General features: G+C 45.4%; 1 protein-coding gene across 1 annotated transcript in view; it reads right to left on the bottom strand.

The window, feature by feature from the left end:
- Positions 1-27,138, bottom strand: part of DYM (dymeclin) — a gene marked incomplete at its 5' end in the record, with an annotated part of 425,359 nt that overhangs the window by 115,586 nt on the left and 282,635 nt on the right. The window lies entirely within an intron of this gene.

The following is a 27,138-nucleotide window of genomic DNA, read 5'->3' as shown; positions in this document are numbered from 1 at the left end:
ATCAGCCAGGTATTGTGGATACACAGTTACATTGGTCCAAGCTAGTCTAATGTGTCTATGTAAAAATATACTATACCTGGAATATGTCTTCGGAGATGAGCACCACGATGACAACTTCTTTAGACATGTGCATGCCAGGGGCGGACTGACCATTTGGGAACTCGGGCACTGCCAGAGGTCCTGGGGTCAGTAGGGGGCACCATGAGATGCCCCTGGTACCTTTCATAGGCTTTTTTGGGTGTGGTTTGAGTGTGGGTGAGGACACAGGGGCCCCATGATCCCCTATTGCCCGGGGGCCCCATGAGTTGTCAGTCCGCCCCTGCTACATGCATAATGTATTTTTTAACTTTAATTGGAGAAAAAAAAATTATTGTACCTCTTTGCACTGCTTCCACTGAATACCACTGCCACACCCCCCCCCCCCCCCCATGTCCACATTGCATCTACGACTGACACCAATACTGGTGTTCTACTCTGTTCCTCAAAACACAACTTGATGAGCTGAAGCTGTGTGTGTATCATCGCAGGAAAGGAAGTGATGGGAAATCTCTACAGCAGGGACAAAGATAAAAAAAAAATGCAATTTTAAAGTAGAGTAGGGAAAGTTTGCAGCTTCTGGAAATAATTTTATTGCAGTCCATGTCATTTCATGCCAATGATAGGAAGAGACATTTTTTTCTAATGGGGTCAGAGACCGTAATAAAAACCAGAAAGAAACATAAAACTATGTGCTGCTAAAATGCTTTAAGTTTTCGATAGAGCAGTAAAGGTATAGAACCACTGTCAGGGTTTTAATGCAGTCCCATTACTGGGTAGTATCACTCTCTCTCGTTCTCTTGGTGACCATTGCCACCAAGACAGAAAGTGACAACCTATCCATACTTTACAGCTGTTACCAGAACAAGAAGTGAGGGTAAATAATTCAATGGGGATCACTGATTAGGAGGAATCCCCCAAACTTTGGAAAAGATTTCCTCTCTATTTCTATTGCATCTCAGGGAGAGGAAATGAAGGGAAATCTCAAAACAAGATCGCGAGAACAAAAACAAATTGACCCTTTCCGCTCTCTCCAAAAATAAATGAGAAATTTTGGGCATCAGATACACCTAAAATCAAGGATGTCTTATAAATGTTCCAGTCTCACGGTCTTTCTGCTGTAAATGCTGATACTTGCAGCTTCTCCAGAGACAGAAGGCCCTGGCTTAGTCCTGATGTAAAGTGATGAAAGGTAATGCTTGTAGAGTACGTGTTGAGACGTTGCAGTCGGTGGCGGGGCACAGTACAGAGACGCAGGAAACAAGCAAGCCAATGACAATGAGATAAAGGTAAATGCTCCCAAAGAATAATAGGCTCAGCTAAGAGAGAGCCAAGTGCAACACGACTCTGAAAACAAACAGCAATCAGGGTTTCTGTGCGTGGCACCAGCTAACCTCACTGCTGGTCTGGCAGGATGGTCAAAGCTGCTCTAAATGAAAGGGTGTCTGTGCTGGAATTCCTGCAATTCTTATGGTTTTACTGTTTGCTTAAGTCTGGCTTGTGTACATTATAGCAGGAACCTGCAGATGGAGATTCTCAGCAGATTTACTACGCCTGATGGCCTTTAACGGAAGTAAGTTCCCCTAAATGTCACGTCCTGATATTCATGGGTTTCACCAACCAGTGAATGTGTTCGTTTACAAATGTTTTGGCAACCATTAGTAGACATACAGATGGGAAAGGAGCAGTCATGTACAGTACCAGTACGGTGTCCATTTTAGAACATTCTTCAGTTTACATGATGCTCGTTCTTCAATCTACAGTCAGGAATTCATCAAACTATGGTTGATCTCATCAATAATCCATCAAACCAAAAAATCACATTTGTCAGGAATCAGAGTTGGGAGTAGGAAGTTGGGCAGGAGTCAGAGTTGGGAGTAGGAAGTCGGGTGTAGGAAGTCGGGCAGGAGTCAGAGCGGGGAGAAGGAAGTCGGGCAGGAGTCAGAGCGGGGAGTAGGAAGTCGGGCAGGAGTCAAAGTTGGGAGTAGGAAGTCGGGCAGGAGTCAAAGTTGGGAGTAGGAAGTCGGGCAGGAGTCAAAGTTGGGAGTAGGAAGTCGGGCAGGAGTCAAAGTTGGGAGTAGGAAGTCGGGCAGGAGTCAGAGCGGGGAGTAGGAAGTCGGGCAGGAGTCAGAGCGGGGAGTAGGAAGTCGGGCAGGAGTCAGAGCGGGGAGTAGGAAGTCGGGCAGGAGTCAGAGCGGGGAGTAGGAAGTCGGGCAGGAGTCAGAGCGGGGAGTAGGACGTCGGGCAAGAGTCAGAGCGGGGAGTAGGAAGTCGGGCAGGAGTCAGAGCGGGGAGTAGGAAGTAAGGCAGGAGTCAAAGTGGGGAGTAGGAAGTTGGGCAGGAGTCAGAGTTAGGAGTAGGAAGTCAGGCAGGAGTCAGAGTGGGGAGTGGGGAGTAGGGAGTAAGGGGCAGGAGTCAGTCACTAACCACTTTTGTTACATTGCGCCCCCCCCCCCCCCCTTTGACCAACCACCCCTCTCCTTTGTTTCATTTTAATGGCCCCTTCAAATGTTTCATTATATCAAACCTCTCTTTTTATTTTAAATATACAACTTAATTTAGCCCTCTCTCTCCCGGAGCCATGTTTTTCTGTTTTTGTTGAACACCTGATCAAATGCACATTTTGTGCCTCCAGGTTACTTAAGATACTAAACCCTCAGTTCTTTAGGCACTATCAGCGGCCGATTTAATCACTCATCAAGTATGCAGCATCCTTATCTTTTTATCCTTGCCCATGTTCTACTTTAAGTTAGTGCCATGGTCAATGCCCCAGGATTCCTGTTTCAGGATGGCTCTTTGCTCTTGAAACATCCTATGGAGCCACCCTTGCATACAGGGACTACAGCGGTGTCTTCCAATAGTGTGGGCATCAACAGAAACACAATGCTTTTAGCGTAGGATGGAAAGGCATTCTCCTGATTCTCCCTCCTCCCCCCTCTCATCTCCAAGTTAACAGACTGGCTGGAGATTTCACTGCCCACTGGTAACTCTTTCCTGTGAAGACCAGATGTTCAAGGAAGCAGCACTGAGAGTGCAGGAGCCAGCAGCGTTGAAAATTGTAATTTGCAGGTGCAGGGGTAAGAATTTTGAAAAACAGTTTGCTAGAGAATGTTTATTATATTGTGCTCTATGTGTTAAGCCAAAAAAAAAAAAAATAAAAATAAAAATAAAAACCAGTTAAGGGTATAATACAATTTTAAACCCCCAAACATAGATTTTCTGAAAGCAGAGACCTTGTAGAATAAAAGAGTGGCAGTTGTATATGTGTGATACTGTTAACCAAGTCTACATTCTCAGTAAAAAAATACATTCAAATTAATTTTAGTGCACACAAATACAATATAATACCCAACTTTTTTTGTAAAAGATAAGGTAGTAAACTAAAGTTTGAAGCTGGAAGTCTGTTTACATTCCAGAGTTGCCACGGATGAAACGGTTGCATTGGAGGCATAAAGTAAAGATTAACGTGTTACTAAACCCACAGTGAAATCAGTTCATAATATGCAGTAAAGCATGCTTGTTATACTCACTGTGGAACCTAAGGAGTTAATCCTTTGCATTATGTAAAAAGGCTGTTTGATCCAGCCTTCTCTGATCCCCCCCTTATTCCACAGTCCACAATCCATTTGCTGATAGTAGAGAGCCCTATGGGACATTCTGCACATGCTCATTGTGGTGTGGATTGCTACAGGTTTTTTTTTTTTTTTCGGAAATGGTGCATGTGAATGGCACAGGGCCAATTAGCGCTGTCTGGACAGAGGGTCAGGGGTCATGCAGCCTCACAGAACAGTCAGATGAGAATGAAAACTCCTCCTGCAAGATTAACTAGTGCTCGGCTGGACACTGATAGAATTCACAAGACCTCTATATACTGCTGGTGAGAAAAGGTATTTAGCAGTTTATATTTACTTAAATTATTACATTTCCACATTCTGTGTACTGTGGGAGACCAGATATAGTGAATGCAGGGTCCTGGGAGACCAAATATAGTGAATGCAGGGTCCGGGGAGACCAGATATAGTGAATGAAGGGTCCGGGGACACCAGATATAGTGAATGCAGGGTCTGGGGAGACCAGATATAGTGAATGCAGAATCCAGGAAGAGCGGATATAGTGAATGCAGGGTCCAGGGAGAGCGGATATAGTGAATGCAGGGTCTGGGGAGACCAGATATAGTGAATGCAGGGTCTGGGGAGACCAGATCTAGTGAATGCAGGGTCTGGGGAGACCAGATCTAGTGAATGCAGGGTCCGGGGAGACCGGATATAGGGAATGCAGGATCCTGGGAGACCAGATATAGTGAATGCAGGGTCCTGGGTTTAGTAACACTTATAATAAAGTTTCTAATGCATGCCATTTAGTTCATCAAAAATGTCCTATTTTTGGTGAAGATCACTGGACAATGTTTATATTCAGGTTTTATCAAAATGGAGTACAAAACACATGGATTAGAGTCTTTTTGGCTAAATTTAAATGGCATGCCTTGGAAACTTTATAAAATGTGTTTGCGTATCTAAAAATAAACTATTTTTACATTTAATAGGAATGTAATGGCTTTTTTCTATGAATTATTCAACTGTGGAGGTTTGATTTCCTCTTCTGAGACAATTTAAGTGGCCAAAAGAGTGGGGGATATGTGGAAAAAGCAGAGGGAAGGTGGAGTAACAAAAATATCTATTGATGCCACCTACTTACCTTGACATTCAAAAAGTTTGACTGTGGCTGGCTAGATTACTGGTGGGATCAGCCATAGTTTGCTGGTTTCCTGACTGATGACTGGACAGACAGCACTGCATATGCCATTGTGTACAGGCAATTCACAAGCCAGAGCCTGTTGGAGCTTCCCAGTGCCACCTCCTAGCAGACTGAATTAGAACAGAGAATCCTCATATTAGTGGGACCAGTAGATTTACTCTTATTGGCTCACAGTACAGAACTTCCCACTCGTAGTCTAACGTCTGCTGTGGAGAGGATTTTGGGAAGATGATATAAAGAGTTATTTCAATCAGCTATGTGGCCCTTTGCTGGCCTTTATCTGGCCCTTGGGACACTATTCCTCCCACTGATATAACACACTATTCTGCTGACTGATACCAACAATGGGGAGTCCTTTCTCCTACCAGCACCAATAATAGGGTAGTATTCCTCCTAATGATGGGGCACTATTTTTCCCCCAATAAAGAGGGAAGAAGGTAAGGGGTAAAACTCCAGTTTATTTTTTGCTGTGTTCTAGTAAAAGGATATCTATTCACTGTCCTGGAGACTCTGCATGAAATGAAAAGAAATCTCTACAAAGTGGGGAGACTGGTAGACAATTGTCACCAAAACAGGTGTCCTTATTGAAAGATTTCTCCTCACCTCGAATTCTGGTAACAGATTTTCCACTACCCATCTGGTGACAATAATTATCAGGACAAATCGAGAGGGTGAATCTCCCCCAGTGGGAACACAACCAGCAATAAGTACCATAGAAATAGGTCTAATCCCTCACTATCCAACACTAAAAGATGATGCTGGACATTTTCAGCCAGAAATAAGATGGGCTCTATCTGACCCGCTGCAGCTTCTAATCAGGGGCGGACTGACCATTTGGAAACTCGGGCACTGCCCGAGGGCCCGTGGTCAGTAGGGGGCCCCATGAGATGCCCCTGGTACCTTTTTCATAGGCTTTTTTGAGTTTGGGCAAGGACACAGGGGCCCCATGATCCCCTATTGCCCGGGGGCCCCATGAGTTGTCAGTCCGCCCCTGCTTCTAATGCACACTGTGAGACGCTCACAAAGGGGAATTTAATATAGCCCTAACTTTTCTGGTGGTAGTTCCCTTTAGAATTACCTGTGCCTAATTTAGGCAAGCATTTGCGCCAGTGTTGGTAACATTGCCGACACATGCGGCAAATTTAGGTAGTTCTAACTATGACCATTTTAGGAATCTATCAATATGGCAGTGACAAATACTTAAAGAATTACTGCCAGTTCTGAGACTAGGAAATGGATGGTATTGAAGACCAACTCTAAGCTGGTGTACGCCAATACTCAGAAAGGGCCCTGTCTGTGCTGCGAAGCTGTCATGTATGTGACAGCTTCCTGCACACTGCAGTATCCCAGCCCCATTCAGCTATCAGCCAGGTGATGAATATGCTACATTTGGGAAATGAGTTGAGAGACTAGCTCCCTGTCAGGTCCTCTTTAGTTTTGATTGACAACATATAGCAGTGGGCGGTTTCAAAAGCAGTTATTGGACTGAATAATAACTATGGATCCACGCACTGTCAAAAGTAAAGTGGACTTGCTAGTGAACTAGTCTTTCAGTTCCCCATCAGGTTCTGCCCATCCCAGTACAAAACTCCTGTCAGTGTGACGGGCACAGTGGCTGAGGAGGGAGGGCAGTGCACTGAGCAAGGAGTATCCGGTGTGGAAAACTTCCTCATTGCAAACACATACAGATTTATGTACCGGTCTCTACCATGAATTGGGCACAAGCACCAACACTTCTGGTTCTGTACCCCAACAGAATTATAAAGGGTTATCAAAAACACTCTTCATGAATTCCCCCGATAGTGTGCAGTGAATTGAGAGTAAGCAGTTTCAATACAAGAGAGGAGCCTGTACAAATGTGCAAGGTTGGAGGTCATCTTTAAAATAAATATAAATCCTAACTGAATGTACTTAAGTTTGCTCTGTGCACTGTGTATCATAAAAATCCCTTTCTCCCCCACTGTTTTGTATCTCCTCCAACCTTTCAGACTCTGTCTACTTGCACTAAGCCTCCCAAATGCAGATCATTGTGCTGCACTGGCTTCCTGATGATGGCAATGGTGGACCATGTGTTGGTCTCCACTTGGGTTGCAATTCAAATGGTAGGCAGTTGTCACCCTATATCAGGAAGTGCCTGATCAAGGACATTCGTGGCAGGGTCACCCAAGGGTTTTCAATGAAATCCACAGATCTTTGCTAAAGTTACAATTTTAGTAATCGATGTTACATTTAAAGTGATAACCACAGAAATCAATGTGACCCTTACGGGGTCATTTTTGGTTAGCTTGATGCTCTGTATTTTGATAAAGTGGTCCTAATGCATTCAATTACTTTGTTGCCAATTCCAAGAAATCAGTCCCATAGCAGCCAAGGGGTAGGTGGCACTTGCATAAACCTTCCCTGTACGTAGTGTCTGACATTACAAGAATTATTATTATTATTCAGGATTTATATAGCGCCAACAGTGTGCGCAGCGCTGTACAAAATGAAGGTAGACATTACAGTTACAATACAATTTGGTACAAGAGGAAACAGAGGGCCCGGCTCGTTATCACGTACAATCTAAGCGATCCTTAACAGTGGTCATCATGGACGAATGCTCAGCACAAGTGTGTACGTACCATAAAAATCAGATCACACGTGAGATACAAGGTTTTTTGGGGGTTTTTTTCTGAGCAACTTTCTAAATGTCAGTGAGAAAGAATTGCCTGAAGGACTCCTGGAAGCTTCAATTACATATGAATAGAGGTAGCTGATCTCAGCCTCTTATTATATACAATGCGTTCAGTTGTGGGGTTAAACCTCCTCGCAGGGCACAGCTAATATTGGCGGACTATATGGGAGGTCCACCCACCAGGATGAATAGCATAGTTCTCCATCGGAAACCCGACACTAACCCCTCTGTGCTGGAGACTAAATGAATACTTTAGGTGACTGACAGTTGAAGAATGCTGCAATTACACAATGGCATGCGAGTTAAACATCAGGGATGGGCACTGCACGGCACACAGAAGGGAGAAGGGCCTACAGGTACACATACTGCAACATTCTCAGCCACGCTCTAAACATTTGCGCACGCAAAAGGGTTTTCAGCTGCCTCCTGAGAGTCTGAAAACCCCCTGTGAGTAATCTGCAAGCCAGTCTACACTAAACTTGTTCATGTTCCAGCGTCAAGATAATCCCTGATGCCCAACCTGCTGCCCGAGGCCTGTATGTGTCTCTCTGGTACTTATGTGGCCCTTGAGCCCCAGCAGTCTGTGTTTTCCCTATCTAGGCGCTTACTCAGAGCCAGGGAAGCAAAATTATTCATTAGATTTCCTTCTATTTAAATGGTTTGGTTTATTTCTTACGGTCTTACTTTTTCTGTGCTAATACATTTTTATTTATGGCCTGATATTTTATTCAGAATCTTGCTGGCAGGAGTATCATTATATCATTAGGAGTACTGGCAATGATCTCTAGCAGTTACTTCCCCAATTTGTGACCATCACTGGCAGCATGTCCTCCAACCATTTCCTGTAGCAAGTCTGCAGTATCTTGTCATTTCGTGTGATGCACTAGCATTATCTGACCATCTCCTGTAGAAGTCTACGGTCTCTGGTCATTTCTCAAGGTACGTGGCAGTCTCGGACCATCTCCTGTGGCATCCCTGCAGTCTCGGACCATCTCCTGTGGCATCCCTGCAGTCTCTGACCATCTCCTGTGGCATCCCTGCAGTCTCTGACCATCTCCTGTGGCATCCCTGCAGTCTCTGACCATCTCCTGTGGCATCCCTGCAGTCTCTGACCATCTCCTGTGGCATCCCTGCAGTCTCTGACCATCTCCTGTGGCATCCCTGCAGTCTCTGACCATCTCCTGTGGCATCCCTGCAGTCTCTGACCTTTTCCTGTGGCATCCCTGCAGTCTCTGACCATCTCCTGTGGCATCCCTACAGTCTCTGACCATCTCCTGTGGTATCCCTGCAGTCTCTGACCATCTTCTGTGGTATCCCTGCAGTCTCTGACCATCTCCTGTGGCACGCCTGCAGTCTCTGACCATCTCCTGTGGCATGCCTGAAGTCACTATCTCCTATAGCATGCCCCCAGGCTACTTCTGGTGGAACACTGCCAGTGTCTAACCATCTATTTTACCATCTCGATAGTTTAGATTTTATACAGCACACTTTATGTTACATGGGGTCCTTTGATGTCAGGGTCCACTCTTGGGCCTTTTATCAAGTAAGAGGGCTTTCGCATAGATAAATCTGTATATAGATATACAGTGGATAAAAAAAATCTACACATCCGTTAAAATGTCAGGTTTTTGTGATGTAAAAAAAATGAGACAAAGATAAATCATTTCAGAACTTTTTCTACCTATAAACTGTACAACTCAAATGAAAAACAAACTGAAATATTTTAGGGGAGGGAAGTAAACATAAAAAAACTAAAATAACGTGGTTGAATAAGTGTGCACACCCTTTTATAACTGGGGATGTAGCTGTGTACAGAATTAAGCAATCACATTCAAAATCATGTTAAATAGGAGTCAGTACACACCGGCCATCATTGAAAGTGCCTCTGATTAATCCCAAATAAAGCTCAGCTGTTCTTGTAGGTCTTTCCTGACATTTTCTTAGTCACATCCTACAGCAAAAGCCATGGTCCTCAGAGAGCTTCCAAAGCATCAGAGGGATCTCATTGTTAAAAGGTATTAGCAGAAAGGTACAAAAGAATTTCCAAGGCATTAGATATACCATGGAACACAGTGAAGACAGTCATCATCAAGGGAAGAAAATATGGCGCAACAGTGACATCACCAAGAACTGGACGTCCCTCCAAAATTGACGAAAAGACGAGAAGAAATCTGGTCTGGGAGGCTGCCAAGAGGCCTACAGCAACATTAAAGGAGCTGCAGGAATATCTGGCAAGTACTAGCTGTGTGGTACATGTGACAACAATCTCCCATATTCATCATATGTCTGGGCTATGGGGTAGAGTGGAAAGACGGAAGTCTTTTCTTACGAAGAATAACATTCAAGCCTGGCTAAATTTTGCAAAAACAAATCTGAAGTTTCCAAAAACCATGTGGGAAAATGTGTTCTGGTCTGATGTAACCAAGGTTGAACTTTTTGGCCATAATTCTAAAAGATATGTTTGGCGCAAAAACAACCCTGCACATCACCAAAAGAACACCATACCCACAGTGAAGCCTGGTGGTGGCAGCATCATGCTTTGGGGCTGTTTTTCTTCAACTGGAACCTTAGTCAAGGTAGAGGGAATTATGAACAGTTTCAAATACCAGTCAATATTGGCTCAAAACCTTCAGGCTTCTGCTAGAAAGCTGAACATGAAGAGGAACGTCATCTTTCAGCACGACAACGACCCAAAACGTACATCCAAATCAACAAAGGAATGGCTTCACCAGAAGATGAAAGTTTTGGAATGGCCCAGCCAGAGCCCAGACCTGAATCCGATCAAAAAATCTGTTGGGTGATCTGAAGAGGGCTTTGCACAGGAGATGCCCTCACAATCTGACAGATTTTGAGTGATTTTGCTTGGAAGAGCGGGCAAATATTGCCAAGTCAAGATGTGCCATGCTGATAGACTCATACCCAAAAAGACTGAGTGCTGTAATAAAATCAAACGGTGCTTCAACAAAGTATTAGTGTAAGGGTGTGCACACTTATGCAACCATATTATTTTAGTTTAATATTTTTACTTCCCTCCCCTAAAATATTTCAGTTTGTTGTTCAACTTAGTTGTACAGTTTATAGGTTACATTGAAGGTGGAAAAAGTTCTGAAAAGATTTATCCGTGTCATTTTTTTTACATCACAGAAACCTGACATTTTAACAGGGGTGTGTAGACTTTTTATATCCACTGTAGGTATGCTCACATTTGCTACAAGAACTAAGAGAAAGTGCAAGTTAAAATCCAAACCCATCTTTTGTCCAAACCCACAAACAACAAATGTTTCAGTTTTGGTCACACAACACTGGTAAACTCAATCAATGCCGTCCTCCTTATACCTCTGAGTCACTCTGGCAGGAAGATCCCTCCACTAAAAGTTCCAATATTGCAATTCCAACCACAATATCCAGCTAGGATGTCACATTTCCCTATGGATTCTTGGCACTGTACTTTACATATAAACAGATAATCAAGAGGGGACAGCTTTATAATGTACTTTGAGAGAATATGCAAATGAATCCTATTAAAAAAAAAAAAAAAAGAAAATCACCATTTATATATCACTCTGCACTGCTGAAAAAATTAAACTTTATTTCCTTTGCACTTTTGTAATAATGCCACCTAAATATGACCTACTCAGAGATGTCATTATACTTACAGAATTACGAGATTTATTTTAAGCTATGGTGAGGAGAACTTACATCTAAAGGGTTCCAGGTATGAATATTTTATACATCCTTACATTGGTTCAGCTTGGACCAATGTAACCATGTATATACCATACCTGTGGGTTCCCTCTAGAACAGGGGTAGGCAAGCTTTTGAGCATGATGTGCAGAAAAATGTTTTCGAAGAAATTGAGAGCGCCAGTTATATACAAAATGTCAAATTTACACAATCACGAAAAATAATTTTCTCTAGTCATCTTCCAGGACGGCACACCTGAGAGATGACCAACTCCACCGGACAGGACACACAATCAACAGCTGATAAAGTTTAAATTCCCCGCCCTTCCCTCCACAGTTTTTGATGGTTTCTCTGGCAGCGAAACATTTGTCGCTTTGTGGACCTAAGGCGTGGGGCTGGAGGTCCCCCCTGGGAGGACAGGCTTTGACTTAGCCACTCCAGGGATCAAATTTGTGCGGAGCTTCCCAGACACGGGGGGGGGGGGAATGTGCTCAATGTTCCAGGGACAGGCACCATTCCTCCCTCTTCCAGGGCAGCGGGGAGACATGTCAGGAGAGGACCGGGCTGCAAGACGCTCTTGTGGGTGAGGACTGCCGGCTGGCATATTAAGCCGTGGGGCGACCGCTACTGGTTCCTCCAGTAAAGAGCCCAGGGAGCAGGACCAGAAGTTGGAGCGAGAGCCTGCGGACCAAGCCTCGCTCCCAATAGGACTTCTGGCAAGGGCGGGACTACCGGCTTACAGATGGCGGCACCGGTCAGCATTTTTCTCTGTAGCGAGGCCGGTGAGGAGCCTCCAGGAGTTACCCCTGGGAATTGGGACCCAGGAGCCTGACGAAGGTGACGCAGTCCCGAAGGGCCCTGCTAAGATGAAAGATGAGGCAGCGGCCCTCCTGAGGATGCTGCCAGGCGAAATATACGTAGAAGCATGTCCCGTGACGTCACATCTGGCCTTTTCGAAAGCGAGGCTCGGAGCACATGCCGGCCATATCATTGTTATTCATATTTACACATGCCGCATAAACTGATGCCGATTGTGTGGGCACCACTACATGTGATTTATTGACTTTTATTCGCTTGTCATGCCAATTTCTAATAAATTCTACACTTAGAATATATTTAATAATGTGGTTTATTTGAGATACTTGGAGCACCACCTTCACTTTGAGGAGATTCTTGAATTTATCTACTACTGATATATCCAGAAGTATATGACCACCCAACCAGGGGCAGTTACCCTGGATTTCTTGGACCCTTATCCCATACTAGGAGACTGGGAGGTTTGATATAGGAGATCCTGTTGTTGGTCGTCCACATCAATGATAACAAAGCCTATCTGACCAACTTAACCGGGGTCTATTTTTCTGGTGTGTGAGCCATTCACTTATTGTCTGCACATGGTGAAAGAGCACAATTTTGGTCCATGGGACTACATCTTTTTGGGACTGTCACTATAATGTTCACTATATATTGCTTTTTGAATAGGAACATCATTGGAAAGATGACGTAGAGAGTTCACTGTATTATTGATATGATTTTTAATTTATTAAATGTAATTGTCATAGCACCTACCTATTCACGTATTCTAAGATGTACATGGGGTTGGTGAGGCCGCAAGCTTCGGTGCTACCTGTGCACCAAACTCTCAAAGATATTGTCTTAAGAGAGTGGAAGGATCCTGAGAGAACGGTCCTAAAATTGAAGACCTGCCAGAGGTGGTACCCCTTTGGGGAAGAAGAGGAAGCGAAATTCCTCAAAACACCCAAAATTAGATACAGCGTTATCGCAATTATCTAAAAAGTCTGACCTGTTCCTTGAGGACTCAGGTAACATCAGAGATCAGATGGACAGTAGGTCTGAGATGCTGTTGTGTAGAGCCTGGGATGCCAATGCCGCTACTATGGCCCCAACCCTGGCATCTGCCTGCATCGCCAGAAATGCTGATGCTAGGATGCATAGAGTAATTGACCGTGTCTCTCGGGGTACCAAGAGAAAAGGGGAAGCCCAGTAACAGGAGGTGATGGATTCCCTGGAGGTAGTTGGTAAGGCAGAAGCCTGCCTAGCAGACACTGCAGTGGAGTCAGAACATCGGCTAAGACCGCAGCTCTTCTTAACTCCTTAAAACTTGGGATGGCGATCAGACGTCTCTATGGTTTACCCTTTGAGAGTTCCTTATTGTTTGGCCCACAGCTGGACCATGTGTTATCTAGGTCAGCTGAAAAGGGAACAAAGTTCCCTATCAAGGCCAAAAAGGATAAGGGGAAGACGTTTTTTCGTGCCCCCCTTAATTAGGGCCAACAAAGGTTTAAGAAGGGTTCTCCTAAAAAATGGGCCAACAAAGTGAGACAGAAAGGAAGCTTCCTTTTTTCTGGCTCCAAACCCACTAGTAAGGACCCCAAATAACATAGATCTCAGGGTGGGAGGAAGGCTGTCCAGACTCTTTCAGCAATGGGGGGGAAGATTACAGAGAGCCCATACATCCTGTAGTTAAGGGGAGGGTACCAGGTAGAATTCTCCTCACTCTCCACTCATAACTTTGTGCTGACTTATCCCCCCCAGAGACAGGACAAAAGCTGAGGGTCTCTTGGGAGGGATCAGGGATTTAGCAGATCAGGAAGGAATTGTTCCCGTGCCAACAGACCAGCTTTCTCAGGGACTTCATTCATACGTTTTCGTGGTCCCGAAGCCTTCAGGGAAATTCCGCTTGATCATAAACTTAAGAACATTGAACGGTTTCCTGTGGTACAAGAACTGGCAGTTCCGAGCTTTCCCTTTTGGACTAGCGTCCAGCCCGAGAATATTTACCAAGGTCTTGGCCGAGGTGGTAGCCTATTTACATCTTCAAGGAATTTCCCTCATTCCTTACCTAGACAATTTGGTGATCTACAGAATCTCACGGCACCAAAACCTGAGAGACCTGGAAACGCTGTTCCTCACCTTGGAATCTTTTGAGATGGATTGTCAATTGGGAGACTCCCACATACTCACAGAATCCCTCCCAAACCAAGGTGTTCCTGGGGTATTTAGTGGACTCCAGAGTCCAGAAAATCTTTTTACCCCAAGAGAAGACCGAAAAGGTAGTGAGGATGGTCTCTGCATTGGTAGCGGTTTCAGATTGGTTCCGCAGGCACATCATGAGAGTTCTAGGCCTGCATTGTGGCCGTGGAGTGGGCACAATTACATTCCAGGGAGCTTCAATTCTTCCTTCTATCCTCCTGAAACAGGAAAGAAGAGTCGCTGGATGAGAGGGTTTCCCCCTGGAGAGCGCAAAGACCTTGCTGTGATGGTAGCTCAAGTCCCAGAATCTGGGGGAAAAGAGACTGTGGGAGCAGTGGGACCAAGCTTGGGTAACCATAGACACAAGCAAATGAGGTAGGGGGGCTCATCTAGAGGACAGACAAGCCCAAGGTCTGTGGGAGCCATGCCAAAAGGGGATCTTCTCCAACTGCAGAGAGCTGTTCACAGTAGGTCAGGCTTTAAAAGGCCTTTGCAGACAAGATCGAAGGAAAAGTCGTCCAAATTCTGTCAGGCAATATGTCGACAGTGGCATACCTGAATCATCAGGGGGGCACGAGATCCCAGAAACTCCTGGACTTAGCTCAAGAGATTCTAGGATGGGCAGAGAGCAGAGTTCGTTCAGTGTTGGCAGTCCACATAAAGGGGTTGGTCAACACGAAAACAGATTTTCTCAGCAGACAGTTTACAAGGGAAAGTGGGAACTCAATCCCGAGGTCTTTTTTCAGATCTGGTCTTTGGCAGCCCGGAGATACACCTTTCTGCCTGCAGAAAAAACAGGAAGGTGAGACGGTATTTCTCCCTGGCTCAGGAGCAGGGATCCAAAGGCCTGGGCGTATTAGCACAGTAATGGTATTTTGAGCTGGCATATGCATTTTCCCCTCTGCCATTAATCCTGGAGAAACTTCAGCAGCTGGGTCGATCATACTGCATACTGATCTTGCCGGCCCCATGGTGGCCAAGAAGAGCTTGGTTTGCCACCTTGTAGAGGTGGGCCGTGGCTCCCCCGCAGCGTCTCCCAGTAAGGAGGGATCTTCTCTTACAAGGGCCAACTCTGCACCCCAATCTGGATTTTTTTTTGGTTAATGGCTTGGCTTTTGAAAGGGAGATCTTTAGAAAGAGGGGGTGTTCTGAGAGAGTGATAGACACTCTTGTCAATACGAAACGGGTCACTAGAAAAATATATGCCAAGGTGTGGAGGGTGTTTCCATTTTTTGTCAGAAAAAAGGGGTTTCCCTTCCCACGGTTCCAGTGATCCTAGACTTTCTCCAAGCAGGGGTGGATAAAAGTATAGAAGTAAGAACCATAAAGGTACATGTGGCGGCCCTGTCTGTCTTTTTGGATCGGAGACTCACGTCGGAGACCCTTGTTAAGAGGTTTCTGGGGGCCAGGGAGAGGGTGACCCCAGTTAAGTTACATCACCTTGCCGGCTTGGGATCTGACCTTAGTGCTAGAAGCTTTAACCAAGCCACCACTTGAGCCAGTCACACAGATTTCTGTTAAAGTTTTATCCTTTAAGTTAGCCTTCCTTTTAGCCATCACAATGGCAAGAAAGATAGGCGACCTTCTGAGCCTGTCTATCAAGGAACCCTTCCTGGTGGTATTAGAGGACAGGGTAGTAATTAGACAGGACCCTCTTTATTTACCCAAAGTGGCCTTAAGGTTTCATAGGACACAGGAGTTTGTCCTACTGTCTTATTGTTAAAACCCTAGGAATGAAGGGGAAAAGAGTTTTAATTTTTTAGATGTCAGGCAGTGTTTACTGACACATTTGAATAGGGTAAGTGACTTCAGGAAGTCGAGTCACTTTCTGATTTTGTTTAATGACCCGAGGAAGGAACAGCAGGCATCAGAGCTAATAGCTAGATGGATCAGACAAGCCATCTCTTTAGCTTATGAGCAAGCAGGGTTTCAGTTCCCTCTCACCTGAGGGCTCACTCTACTAGTGCGCTAGCGACCTCTTGGGCGAAGAGGGCCAGAGCATCGATTGAGCAGATCTGCCGAGCAGCCACATGGACAAGCCAGGACACCTCCGTGAGACACTAGAATTGTTGTCACCTCAGGACCTGGCATTCGGCAATAATGTATTACCGGCAGTGGTCCCACCCTAAGGTAGGCCTGAGTTCCTTGCTTATCGTCTCAGGTGTGCAGTCCTGGAAGATGACTAAAGTACCACTTACCAGTAACGGCATTTCACGGAAATCTTCCAGGGCGGCAGGGCTACTTCTCACCTGTATCTGGTGTTGGTTAGTTCAAGACAGATTACCTTTCCTGCACCAGGTTGCGGGTATACTCTTATATAACGGAGGAGTGGAGCGAAGGGTGGGGAATTTAAACCCTGTCAATTGTTGATTGTATTTCCTGTCAGGTGGAGCTAGTCATCTCTCAGGTGTGCCATCCTGGAAGACTTCCCAGAAATACTGTTACTGGTAAGTGTAACAGGTACCTTTTATACAGTAAATGCTGTAAACTATTAATAATCGTAAGAAAACATGGAGCTTTCAAGGATGGTAAATGGTAACTTACCCATTTTCCAGAACACATGTGCAGGACACATCTACTGTGAGGCAAGTATGGTAAGGATGAAATTAATATGTCAACCGAGGACTTCTGCGAAATATACAGTTGGATATTAAGTGTGAGGTGATAGTGGTCACCCTAATAAAGTTCTCTCAGATCAAACCCAATCTCTGCATCTTCAGACCCTAAATCAGCCCTCATTCCTGTATCTTCACACCTCATATCACCCCAATTCCTGCACCTTTACACTTCAAGATCACCCCAATACCTGCACTTTCACATCCCAGATCAGCCCCAATTCCCGCACCTTCACACCTCTGATCACCCACAATTCCGCACTTTTGCACCCCAGATCAGGCCCAATTCATGTTTCCTCAGGCCTCAGATAAGCTCCGGTTTCTGTACCTTCACAACACAGTTCACTCCAATTTCTGCACCTCCAGACCTCAGATCAGCCCCAATTCCTGTATTTTCAGGCCTTGTATCAGCCCCAATACCTGCACCTTCACATCTCAGCTCACACCAATGTTTTCACCTTTACCTGCCAGGTCACCCCAATTCCTGTACTATCACAAACCAGATCAGTCCCAATTCCTGCAAATTCACACCTCAAATTAGCCCCAAATCCTGCACTTTCACATTTCAGATCATTCCCAATTCTTGCAGCTCCAGGCCTCAGATCAGCCCAAATTCCTGCACTTACACACCTCAGCTCACCCCAATTCCTGCAACTTTACACCCCAGTCCCAAGTGACAATTCATGTGCCTTCAGGCCTCAGATAAGCCCTAGTTTCTGAACCCCCAGAACTCTGATCACAATTTCTGCACCTTCACACCTCAGATCACCCCAATTCCTGCACTTTCAGAGCTCAGATTAGCCACAATTCCTGCACCGCTAAGCCTCAGATCAGCCTCAATTTGTGCACCTTCACACCTCAGATCACCCCAATCCCTGCACCTTCACACCTCTGATCAGTCCCAATTTTTGCACCTTCTCACCTCAGGTCAGTCCCAATATCTGAACCTTTGCATCTCAGAGGTTACCCCAATTTGTGCATTTCCTGACCTCAGTTCACCCCAATTCCCAAACTATTACAAGATCAGCCACAATTCCTGTTTCTTCAGGTCTCAGATTAGTCCCAATTCCAGCATTTGTAATACCTCAGATCATGCAAATACCTGCATCTTTACCCCTCTGATCATCTCTAATTCCTGCACCCTTACAGCTCATATCACCCCAATTCTTGCACCTGCACACTTCAGCTCACCCCCAAATCCTCCACCTTCATACTTCAGATCAGCCCCATTCCCTGCACCTCCAGGCCTCAGATCAGCCACAACCTCGGTACCTTCACACTTCAGCTTACACCAATTCCTGCAACTTTCCACCCCATTCTCCAGTGACAATTCCTGTGCCTTCAGGCCTCAGATCAGCCCCAATTCCTGCACCTTCACACCTCAGATCAGCCCCACTTTGTGCACCGTCACACCACAGCTCACCCCAATCAGTGCAACTTCACACCCCATTCTCCAACAATTCCTGTGCTTTCAGGTCTCAGATCAGCCCCAATTCCTGCTCCTTCAGACCTCAGATAAGCCCCAATTCTTGATCCCCCAGAACTCTGATCACAATTCCTGCACCTTCACACCTCAGATCAACCCAATTCCTGCACCTCCAAGCCTGAGATCATCTCCAATTCCTGCACCTTCATATCTAAGATCAGCTCCAATTCCTGCACCTTCATATCGAAGATCAGCTCCAATTCCTGCACCTTCATATCTAAGATCAGCTCCAATTCCTGCACCTTCATACCTCAGATCAGCTCCAATTCCTGCACTTTCACACCTCAGATCAGCTCCAATTCCTGCACTTTCACACCTCAGATCAGTCCCAATTTCTGTTCTTTCAGGCTTCAGATCAGTCCCAATTCCTGCATTTTCCCACCTCAGATCACCCAAATACCTACACCTTTACACCTCTGATCATGTCCAATTTCTGCATCCTCACAGCTGATATTCTAATTACTGCACCTTCACACTTCAGCTCACCCCAAATCCTGCACTCACACACCTCAGATCAACTCCATTCCTGCACCTTCACACCTCTGATCACCTAATTAATGCACTTTCACACCTAAGCTTTAATTCCTCTAAGGTGGTAGTTACCAATATCTGTTCTGATGTTGTTGTTCCCAATAGACGTTCTAATGTAGTAGTTACCAAACCCTTTTTTAAAGTAATATTTCCTTCTATTTGGACGCCATGGTGAATGGCAGTGTCAGGAATCTGCTGAATCCTGCTTTTTTTTTTTTTTTGACACCTGCGAACTTCTAGCTGCAGCTACGGAGTCTGTACAGTACACTTTTATGACACGTTGCCAGCAGCCATAGCCATTTGTGGCTGTTTACAAAACCGGCGATTACCTGTGATCGCTGCTGAATGTACACAAAGTGTGTGTTCAGCAGCCATCACCATGGGTAATCAATGACTGTGTGAACAGTCACGAATAGCTCAAGTACCCAGTAACCTGTCATTATAGTGTACTGTACGGGCTGCAGCTAACTGCTCACCGGTGGCAAAAACAGCAGCAGAAATCAGCAGATTCCTGCCACTGCCATTCACACCGTGCCTAATGCCTATGTGAATGAAGCCTAAATGAGTCATTCCCAATAGCTGTTATGTCAGAACAGCCTTTAAAACCCTTCTCCCTCCACATTAAATCCTCCTTTGCATTGAGTTACTCATAAAAGATTGCTGTGGAAGGGGTTAATGGTCATTTGAAGATAAACCTCTCAGCTCCCCAAGCTGAGCCAGGCGCATGGATGCTGAGTGAGAAAAATGTTTGGAGAGAGGGTAGGTACACCCAGGGGAGTATTTACCACAAGGCAAACAAGGTATTTGCCTAGGGTGGCATTTTTCAGGGGGGCAGCAGCTTTTTTCAGAGGTGCAGCACCACTCCCCGAAAGAAGGTATGGAAGAAGGGAAACACGCAGCATGGGGACCAGGTGGGATCTGAGAGAGGCTGCGGGCCTCTTGATGGTGTATGCAGAGCCTGACTCTCGTTTCCGGGGATGTCCGGAGCTGTGAAGGTGAGTGCCTTCTCTCTATTGCCGGGGTGGGGTTGCGGTGGTAGTGGAAGGCTCTCCTGGGTGGGGGGAGGGCTGGGGTATTGTTGGTCAATGTCAGGCTCTCTTCATGCGGGAGGGGGGTTTTGGTCAGTGTCAGGGTCTCTCCGTGGTGGTGGTGGGGGGGAGCCAATTTTTGTATTGCCTAGGGCAGCACGAAACCTAAATACACCACTGGGTACACCAATAGTAAAAGCCTGGCCATGAGCCGGCTCAGGCTAAAGAGAGTGCTGTACCACAGAAGAGGAAAAATACGGAATATAATTACCCTTTTAAAGTGAGGACAAGCAGCATGGGGAATCTGATTTTACAAAGCTTCAGTATGGAAAGAGCAACGCAGGAACCGACACCAGTGGGAATAGAGGTTGGCGGGAACCAGCCCTGCTGCTTTCTCTGTATGTAGCGGCTGGCCAACTTCATTGTTTGGGGGTGGGTCTCCCATTTTCTCAATAATAAAAAGCATTCTATGATTGGACAAGGTAGAGAGAAGGGGCAGTCATGTCATGCTCTCCACCCTATCCAATCAGAATGTTTGGCATTCACAGAGAAAATGCAAAGCATTCTTTGAATGGCACTTGTGCCAAGTGAGTTACAACCTGTATTTATAACGCAGCACAGCAGCCGCTCGACACATGACCCAGAACCTAGTGAAAATTATTGAATAGTGGTATCTACTTTAGTGATTTCCAGATTCAAGAACAGCCTTTCTTAATCCTTTTTTAGCCTAGAGACACCCTTGAAATAATTAACCCTTGAAGTCATCCCACTAGCTCTGGTACGTGGTGTTGTACCTGGAACTATGTAAGCTCCATGAGATAGGGGGTCAGCCACAACTCAAGGAACCCCTAGCCACCCTCGGAGAAACCCAAGGGTTTCACGGAACTCTGGTAGAGAATAACGGTTCTAGAGGGATCCCTCAGGCTAGTTACACTGCTCTAAGCTGGACCAATGCTACTATGTAAAAATATCCATACCTAGACTTCTTTAACCACTTGACAACTAGTGACGTACCCTGCAGGCATCATCCCAGTAATATATATATATATTTTTTAGAGCGGACAGGTCTCTTGTAAAAGCAATCTGAGCAGTTAACTAGCCGCTGGATCACTATTACAAGCAGTGGTAGGGGTTGCCTTCCATAGCTTTAATGGGCTGTCCTGTCCCAACAAAACACCCGATCGACCAGCTGGCTCTTCCAGTGGCTGATCATAGACAAGAAGAAAGAGAGGGACCCCACCAATCTTGGTGTGATCAAATGCGTTTAAGGGCAGAGGAGGGATTTGGGGTATTATAGACCCCAGAACCCTCCATAAAGACTACCTGTACTACATGCCTATTGCTGTCACAAGGGATGTTTACATTCCTTGTGACAGCAATAAAAGTGGTCAAATTTTTTTTAACACAACGGTGTAAAAAATATTTATTTTTTAAGTGCCCCTGCCCCCCTGTGCTCGTGTGCAAGGGCAAACCCACACGTCGGTTCTGCACACGTGCAAGCAGCAATCATCCCACACATGTGAGGTATTACAGTGAACGTCAGTTCAGTAATTCTAGCATCAGACTTCCTCTGTAAATCTAAGGTGGTAACCTGTAAAGGCTTTTAAAATGTTGCCTCTGGATAGTAAATTTTTTTGTGGTTTGTTGCCGTTCCACGGTCATGCACAATTTTAAAGCATGACATGTTTGGTATCTATTTACTTGATGTTTAACAATCTTTGATATTTTACCAAAAGCCAGGGTTTTGTATTGTATTTATTTGCATTAAAATAAAAAAAAGTGTATTTGTTCGTAAAAAAAAATTGCATTTGAAAAATTGCTGCGTAAATAACGTGTGACATAAGAAATTGCAACAGCCACCAATTTCACGTTCTCTGGGGTCTCAGCTTTAAAAAATATATAATGTTTGAGGGTTTCATTAAATTTTCTAGCAAAAAATACTGATTGTTACATCCAAAAGTGCCAAAAAAGGCTTGGTCTTCAATTGGTTAAGAAACTCTGTGAAATCACTCAAAATATAAACAACGTTAGATATTTAAACCAGTAAAAGGTTAACAGCCAATATTAATAAAAACTGTGCTTTGTTACAAAAATTCATAAAGATATGCACACAGGAGACAGAGATAAAGCGCACCAGGAGAAATAAACCCCAACCCACCAATTAAAACCAGCAGCATTATCAGTTCTAATTGGCGGGTTTGTGGTTTCATGTTCATTCCTTCCATTTTTGATTATGTGGTGCAGTGTTTCCAATTACAGAGGCTGATTGTATAACTACAGAAGAGGAGGAAACTCCCACTTGGCACTTACTTGCAATGATTTCAGCAAATGGACTGCAGTGTTGGGATCTGCATTACATATACTTGGCACCTAAAGCTGGCCATACAGTAGATTGTAGATATAGTAGAATTTTGTCAGAAATTTTTCGTTTTAAGAAGGTTTCTTCAATTTTCTAATCATTAATGGGGTCAAATCAATACTTGTTTTCAACCACCGGAATGAGAAAATTCAAAGGCGCGAGATGGAAAATTTTGCTCGATGGAATGGATTTCTAATAGTGAATGTTGTTTAATAAAGTCCACTTATTCCAAAGCTGAATGTTAAAGTTGTAGTAAACCCTTACATGTACCTAGTGAAGTGATTGGTCTCAGGCGATACATAGAGACAAATCAAATCCTCCTACAAATCTACAGACATCTGTCCCCTACATCCATTCAAAGTGCAGAATTTACATAGGAACTCTTAGCTCCGAAAAGCATGGGGCAGGGAGCTGCAGTTGAACACTGTACAGGAGCTCTGAAAGCTGATTGGAGGAAACGGACACACCCCTCTCCACACAACACACAGAACAGAGCTGAGCCTGTCAATCTGATGGAGATCCCTCCCCTGTCACCATTTTTTTCCTGGTGTAAGGAAAACTTGTCATAAGTGATTCATGCTGATAGCAGATGAACGAGACACCAGACAGAAATGACACTTAGTGCAATTAATTCAAACAAGTACACACTATAGAGGGATGTGCTTTTTCATATTTCATGTCTGAGGTTTACAAACACTTAAAAAGCAAACAAATATTTGTACTTTTGAGTGAATTTTTCATAAGAATGTTCGCTTATTATTACTATACAGGATTTATATATTATTATTATTATACAGGATTTATATATTATTATTATTATACAGGATTTATATGGCGCCAACAGTTTGCTCAGCACTTTACAATATAACGGGAGACAATACAGCAACAATACAGTTCAATACAAGAGGGATAGGAGGGCCCTGATCCTTGGAGCTTACAATCTAGGAGCTTGAATGCTTGTTCAAAATTCTACTAGTTTATGGCCAGGTTAAGAACAACTATGTGTAATAATGTAACATATGCCGATCACCCATAATTGAGTAGGTCCCCTTTTGCTGCCAAAATAGGCCTGATCCGTCGAGGCATGGCCTCCACTTCTGAAGGTTTGCTGTGGTATTTGGCACCAAGCCATCATTAGCAGATCCTTTAAATTGGGAGGTGGAGCCTCCGTGGATTGTACTGGTTTTTCTAGCACATCCTAAAGATGCTTGATAAATTGAGATCTTAAGAATTTGGAGGCAAAGTCAACACCTTAAACTGGTTGTTGTGTTCCTTAAACCATTCTTATGCTGAAAGAGGCCACTGCTATCAGGGAATACGATTTCCATGAAGGTGTATGTAGATGGTCAGCAACCATGTTTTTGGTAGATGGTACATGTCAAAGTAAATCCACATGAATGGCAGCACCCGTTTACCAGCAGAACATTGCTCAGAGCATCACACTGCCTCAACCGGCTTGCTTTCTGCCCATACGGCACATGCAACCAGCAACACACATGCACCTGGCAATCCACATGATGCAAAAGGAAATGGAATTAATCAAACCAGGCCACCTTCTTCTATTGTTCCGTGGTCCAGTTCTGATGCTCACATGCCCCTTGTAGGCACTTTCGGCTGTGGACCCAGGTCAGCATGGGCACCCTGACCCGTCTGCAGCTACACAGCCCCAAACACAACAAACTGATATGCACTGTGTGTTCTGACACCTTTCCATTGGACTAGCCTTCTCTCCCCATCAATGAGCCTTGGCCGCCCATGACCCTATTGCAGGTTCACCAGGTTTCCTTCCTCCAGTGACCACTGCAGACCAAGAATATCCCACAAGAGCTGCAGTTTTGGACTTGCTCTGAACCAATCATCTAGCCATTACAGTTTGGCCCTTGCCAAAGTCGCTGAAATCCTTACACTTGCCCATTTTTTCTGCTTTCAACAGAGAGAGAGAGAGAGACAGACACACACACACCAGCTAAATAGTTAGCACTTCTGCCTGGCAGTACTCGGGTCGTTGGTCCGAATCCAAAACACAGCACCACCTGCCTGGAGTTTGCATGTTCTCCCTGTGGCTGCATGGGTTTCCTCCGGGTAGTCCGGTTTCCTCCCACACTACAAAGACATGCAAGAGGGTGAATTGGATCCTGTCTAAATTGGCCCTAGTATGTGTATGTATGGATGTGAGTTAGGGACCTTAGATTGTACGCCCCTTGAGGGTTAGGGACTGATGTGAATGTACAATATATATGTAAAGTGCTGCGTAAATTGACGGCACTATATAAGTACCTATGATAAATACCCACAGTATATACGTATCAATTAGAAAAAAAAACACATTTATACACTCACACACACATCTAGGTAAGGCATATTTATCTATACATATTCATGCTCTGTTTTCTGCTGATCCTCTTAAGTTCTCTCCAGTGATGTTAAACACCCACAATGCTTCTGACAGCTAAGCTGTAACATGGTGGAAGTCAGATCCCATGATTTTCATTGAAGATAACCTCTGCAAATGAATTTTTTCATCAACTACTCAGTATTAGCTTTCCAGCTTTATACAAGTAAGACAGGTCACATCAACTTTATTTATTTCAGCTATGTATTAAAGCATAACCCCAGGCAGAAATAAATGACACAAATTAATGCAACTCAGTATTCATGTATATATTATTTCATGGATTTTTGAAATGCAAGCAGTCCAAGTACCTGAATTTGACATGGTATCAAAGGACAGAGAGAGAGAGAAAGAGAGAGAGAGGGGGGGGGGGGGGGAAGAGAGAGGGGAGAAGGGGAGCGAGAGAGGGAGGGAGAGAGAGGAGAGAAGGGGAGAGAGAGGGAGAGATTGAGAGGGGGGAGAGAGAGGGAGAGATTGAGAGGGGGGAGAGAGAGGGAGAGATTGGGAGGGGGGAGAGAGAGGGAGGGAGAGGGGAGAGAGAGGGAGGGAGAGGGGGGAGGGAGAGGGGGGAGGGGGGAGAGGGAGGGAGAGGGGGGAGGGGGGAGAGGGAGGGAGAGGGAGGGAGAGAGAGGGAGGGAGAGAGAGGGAGGGAGAGGGGGGGGAGAGAGAGGGAGGGAGAGGGGGGGGAGAGAGAGGGAGGGAGAGGGGGGGGAGAGAGAGGGAGGGAGAGGGGGGGGGAGAGAGGGAGGGAAAGGGGGGAGAGAGAGGGAGGGAAAGGGGGGAGAGAGAGGGAGGGAAAGGGGGGGAGAGAGGGGGGGGAAGGGGGGGAGAGAGAGGGAGGGAAAGGGGGGGAGAGAGAGGGAGGGAAAGGGGGGAGAGAGAGGGAGGGAAAGGGGGGGAAGGGAAAGGGGGGGGAAGGGAAAGGGGGGGAGGGAGGGAAAGGGGGGGGGGGAGGGAGGGAAAGGGGGGGGAGGGAGGGAAAGGGGGGGAGGGAAAGGGGGGAGAGAGAGGGAGGGAAAGGGGGGGGGAGAGAGGGAGGGAAAGGGGGGGAGAGAGAGAGGGAGGGAAAGGGGGGGAGAGAGAGGGAGGGAAAGGGGGGGAGAGAGAGAGGGAGGGAAAGGGGGGGAGAGAGAGAGGGAGGGAAAGGGGGGGAGAGAGAGGGAGGGAAAGGGGGGGGAGAGAGAGCGAGGGAGATAGAGGGGAGGGAAGAGAGAGCGAGAGAGGGGGAGGAGGGGAGAGAAGAGGGAGAAAGAAAGGGGGATAGCGAGAAGGGGGGGGGGCAAGATGATCAGTTGTCATGGGCTGAAAATCAGGCATGCTGAGAGGAGGAGAGAGCAGAATGACAAGGACAAGCTAATCAGTGTGCAGCTTCTCCTTTAGCTAGCCAGTCACAGGGCGAGGAAGGGGCAAGACCTGTAAAAGTTACTTAACTGTTATAGAGAAAAAAAATTATGCCAGACAGGGCTGTGTTATGTGTATATCTCTCGGACCGGAAGGACAGAAATACAAATCAGCAGGTAAAACAAAACAGCTTTCATATATGTATCTCATCTGTGTATTTAGTGGTCTCCCCAGAGGTTCACTTTAGAAATGTCATTAGATATAGTGCATCTTTCTGTGTCACAAAATGACTAATTGACGTGATAACCGTATTCATTATAAATATCCGTGTGTGCTTATTGGATGCATTCTCCAAACAAATCTGGGAAGGAATTAGTCACTATCAGATCCCAGACACACTTTCTGGTTTTGTAAGAATTCGTTGTTGATGTGCAGAAAAAGACCCGACATTTTTGTACAGAAAATAAGTGGTAAATTCTCAGTAAAATCATGTAAACTGTGAGTCACAGCAGACTGGGGGATTCACGTACACAGTGCAGGGAGTAGAGTATACAAACGGTACATCACTTTATGAGCTCTCTTCATCAATATGGTGCTTTGTGAATAATGCGATTTTCATAGCAATGGATCCAGTGTTTGCTCTGCTCAGGGAAACCAAGGCGTATTTTCACCAAATACTTATTCTGAGTTGTAAATGTTTACTTAAAAGTAATTATGGGCTTGATTTTCCTAATGTTTTTGTCTGCAGTGCCACTGGTGCAATCACTCTAAGATGGTGCAATCCTTTCTAGACAGCAATTGTATCATGTTGAAACTTAATTCAACCTTCAGTTTAAATACAGGTTACAGGTGGATCAAAACAAAGTGTGCAATGTATTACAATTAGTTTTCTCTCTAAAACAGCCACAGCTGCAGGATAAGACCCTTGTTCTCAATAGGAAAGCAGTGGTCTCTCTGTAGAGGTCCAGGACATCACCCGAGTCAGACCTGTAGCTCTGCAATCAGCAAGTCTCATGCGCCCTGCTGATTGTAGAGCTCTAGCCTTGACTCAGCAAGGAGCAGGGGTGGAATGACAACTCATGGGGCTCCGGGGCAATAGGGGATCATGGGGCCCCTGTGTCCTTGCCCAAACTCAAAAAAGCCTATGAATAAGGTACCAGGGGCATCTCATGGGGCCCCCTACTGATCCCGGGCCCTCGGGCAGTGCCTGAGTTTCCAAATGGTCAGTCCGCCCCTGGCAAGG

This window comes from Staurois parvus, unplaced genomic scaffold, assembly GCF_062004578.1.
Source record: "Staurois parvus isolate SC_StPar_1 unplaced genomic scaffold, SC_StPar_1.0 ptg001830l, whole genome shotgun sequence".
Lineage (NCBI taxonomy): Eukaryota > Metazoa > Chordata > Amphibia > Anura > Ranidae > Staurois > Staurois parvus.
The sequence above is the reverse complement of the archived record's forward strand: the minus strand, read 5'-3'. Positions and strand labels throughout refer to the sequence as shown.